This window comes from Grammomys surdaster, unplaced genomic scaffold, assembly GCF_004785775.1.
Source record: "Grammomys surdaster isolate TR1022 unplaced genomic scaffold, NIH_TR_1.0 125940, whole genome shotgun sequence".
NCBI lineage: Eukaryota > Metazoa > Chordata > Mammalia > Rodentia > Muridae > Grammomys > Grammomys surdaster.
In genome coordinates, this window is record NW_021620762.1 from 2,165,822 (window position 1) to 2,169,655 (window position 3,834).

General features: G+C 47.1%; 1 pseudogene; it reads right to left on the reverse strand.

The window, feature by feature from the left end:
* Window positions 1-2,105: 2,105 nt before the first annotated feature.
* Window positions 2,106-2,939, reverse strand: LOC114608753 (annotated as a pseudogene).
* Between the last annotated feature and the right edge of the window lie 895 nt (window positions 2,940-3,834).

The following is a 3,834-nucleotide window of genomic DNA, read 5'->3' on the forward strand; positions in this document are numbered from 1 at the left end:
TTATCAAAGCAAAGCCACAAGGCAATGTACTTCCTGCCTTTGTCCAATCAGGGGCAAGGATTTTTTCTGACATATTTTCTATCTACATAACTCCCAACTACATGTGATCAAGCATGATCTGTATAGTTGGAGCATCAAAACTTGTTCATAGAATTGAAAATGTTGGACCTAAAGATCTAAAGCCAGTGGACGAGCTCCCCCAGAAACACTCATGGACAGGATTCACTGCAATAACATGAGGTTTATTGAGGATAAGATGATAACCAGCATACTGGGGTTCCCCTGTACGCAGACAAGAGGAACCCCGAGCTGAAGCTACAAGCAGCTTATAAATCATTTTTACAGAGTTCACAAGGACTGTTAATTACTTTTCAGACAATAACCGTAAAGAATTTAACATAGCCATTCCCAAGCCCGGTTTCTAGGTTACTCAAATTTGTACCTTATCTTTTACAACAAAGAGGGTCAGCTTAAGTGGCTTCTGTTTACCCAGGTGTACCTGTGTTAAGGGCTCATCTCCCTGATAAACTCTTATCTTGGGCCCTTCTTCCTGGAATGTTTAAGTCTTTGGAATCTGCTCCTCCCGGGATATGCCTCAGGGGCAGCTAATATTTAAGTGTAAACTGAAACTCAAACTTAAGAATCTTTTAATATTAAGTTCAACCTGAGACCTGAAATTCTTACATTCAAGCTGAGACCTGAAATTACATTCTTACATTCCCCCCTTTTTCTTGTGGCTGATTCCAATCTTGGAATCACAAGTCATCATCTGGGTGTACAGTGTGATATTGTTGTCTAAGCATGGGCACTTGGACAGTGTTAATGTGCTCTTTAACAAATCTAACCAAGCAATTTAGAATGCAGAGACCAAAGGTGGGCAATAGAAGCAAGATTATAAGGGATCCCGTTATGGCCGAAACCAAGGTAGTGAACCAAGGAGATTTATTAAACCACGACTTGGACCATCTAAGATTCTGCTCTTGTTGTCTTTGTGTATTACCTTTCTCGGACATTGACCATGGAGTCTTTGATTACTCCTGAATTGTTTATGTAAAAACAACATTTTAAAAAAAGGCTGCACACGGTCTGCCTTGTTGGAGAAAAAGGAGATCTAATCTTCTCCTGTTCTGCATGATTACCTCAGACAGAGAGGCCAAAGACTCTTGTACTTTCGAGATTGAATCTTTCATAGCCTGGATATCTACATCAATAGCCTCTCTAAGTCCCTGGTAGTACTCAGGCTTAGGAATAGGGCTGCTCCCCCAGTAGCTATTTCTGTGGGCACTCCCAAGCCCAAAAGGACTGTGAGAGTCATGCTAACATGTGCGGCGCCTACCACCCCGACCAGCAGGGAAGAAAGACTCGCACACCAGTTGCTTCCAGCAGCAGTTTACTCAGGAATTGCTAGTTACATGGTGCTTGAAGGTGTGCCCCCGAGCCAGCCCAGGCGCAAAGCTTTATACCCTGCATAGGACTGCCCATGAGCCCATACCACATCTCGCACTGTGATTGGTCAAGGACCCATGACACAAGATCAGGCCACCAGGAAGTACCGCCCCAGGACCAAACAAGGCTTATTTACTCCAAGTCAGCAAGGGCTAGCCGGCACCAACTTTAAGGCGTGGCAGCAGCACTCCACAGTTCCCCCTTTTTTGTTTTTAAGCAGTTTCAAGCTATGACTGCCCGATCAAGCAAGCTCCATCATGTAGGATCCCACGATCAAGGGCAGACAGGCTCAAGCCATGGGACTCGCTCTACTGGGTGCAATGGGCAAAGCCCACCAGGTGCAAGAGCTGGGCCCAAGGAAAATGGAATAGACACCCATCCCGTGTGCAATGAAACCTATAGGCTTCCAGGGGTGCAAGGGCTGTCCAGACCTAAAATTTGGGGTAATGAGAGCAACTAATGCTTCAAAGCTACCAGCCATGCTTGTGGAGATACACCCCCCCCAATGGCTTGAAAGGCACGCACTACCAGCGCCCTCTCACGTCTCTGGGCCCTGACCATACAACAGATACAAGACAGGCAGAGAACACAGACACCCACTAGGGCAACAGCTAGCGCTCCTATACCCTGAAAATCTTCACGATGCACTGCTTCCGGGCTCACATGGGCAGGTCAGTACTATTGTGTCTGGTCTTCCTAGAGGTACCGTCGTCTCTTGGCAGTGCTTTCTGCAAGTTGGACACAGCAACAGTTCTCTCAATGTCTATGACAGCATACAGCTCTGTGCGCTGGGTGGGGGTTTGTAGGAGGGGAGTGGTTGTCGTTTTTGGAGTCTGATGGTTGTCAGAGTCACTGCCCCTTTCCAAATCCACCTGTATATAATTGAGTTGCCTATGTTCTAAACTGGGGCGCCTGATATGAAGGTTAAAGACTGTCGGTGTACAATCCCTACGCCTTGAATGGTCTATTTTGTGAGCACTTCCCACAAGAGAGTGTCGGCTTGAGGGGTGAGATGAAGTATCTCCAAACGAGGGGTAGCAGGGATGCCCGTTGGGTAAGTTCTGAGCACCAAGCCCTGGAGTCGTAGGTGTTCAAGGTGTTCTAGGGACCTCCAATTCTGTCTGATGACTATTCCTTTCTACAACTGGCTCTTCCACCACATTTATACTATTATTTTGCATAATCTCTTGCAACATGTTAAACAATTCTTCTGCACGGGCACACTTAAAAACAAAAATTCCTTGTCCAGTTTGACACAATCGACCACTTTCAAAAGAAAACAGATTTGAGTCGTAGCCGTACTGTCGCAGGCAGAGGTAGTGCCATTTCACCGAGTCTCGCTTCCGGGTGTACAGAATCAGTTCTGTGTCTGTGAGCTCCATGACACCAGAGTCTAGCTCATTGCCATCATCATCCACGTTAACGACCTTAAACTTGTTCCTATGGTTATCTGGGACAGTGTCTTTATCTGGACAGCTACAACAACTACCCATGGCTTTGCTTTTTAACCTCGCCGCTGCTTTACCACAGTCCTTAGATTCGTCCCTCTCTTTGAAGTCTGTATTATTTTAGCCTCACTATCCTTGGCCTCTTTGATCTTTGTATACTTACGCAGTGTTCTTTCTCTTCCACACCTTTGTACTTGGCAGGAAATGTTTCCAATTCTTCACATTCACTCCCTCTCTTCCCTTTCTATGTCCTTCCCCAGTTTATCCAAGGAGGCCAAGGTAAGCTGTCCCGATACCACGAACCAAGGGGCGATGCGGTCCACTTCCTGGACAAACTGCTGTAGAGCCTTCTGTTTAAAGTAGTTAACAGCGGCACTCACACCCTGGCTGGTGACAGTTAAGGCAAAAACACAGCACCAGGGATACTGCAATCGTGATCGCCACTACTAGAATAACTATCCACGGATCCACTCCTCCCGGCACGAACATATCCCACCTGCCGTTTTACTTTCACTTTTGCTTGCCTCCTTCCAAGGACCTTAAAGATTGAAGCCTCCTTCTGAGGACTTTAAAGATTGAAGCCTCCTTCCAAGGTCTTTAAAGATTGAAGGGCCCCACTTACCGGCCACTTACCGATCGATCGCCCTGACTGCTACTGGTTCTGGAACTCCAGGAATTCAGGAAGAAATCCCCGTACGGGCCACCAAATGTGCGGCGCCTACCACCCCGACCAGCAGGGAAGAAAGACTCACACACCAGTTGCTTCCAGCAGCAGTTTACTCAGGAATTGCTAGTTACATGGTGCTTGAAGGTGTGCCCCCAAGCCAGCCTAGGAGCGAAGCTTTATACCCTGCATAGGACTGCCCATGAGCCCACACCATGTCTCGAACTGTGATTGGTCAAGGACCCATGACACAAGATCAGGGCACCAGGAAGTACC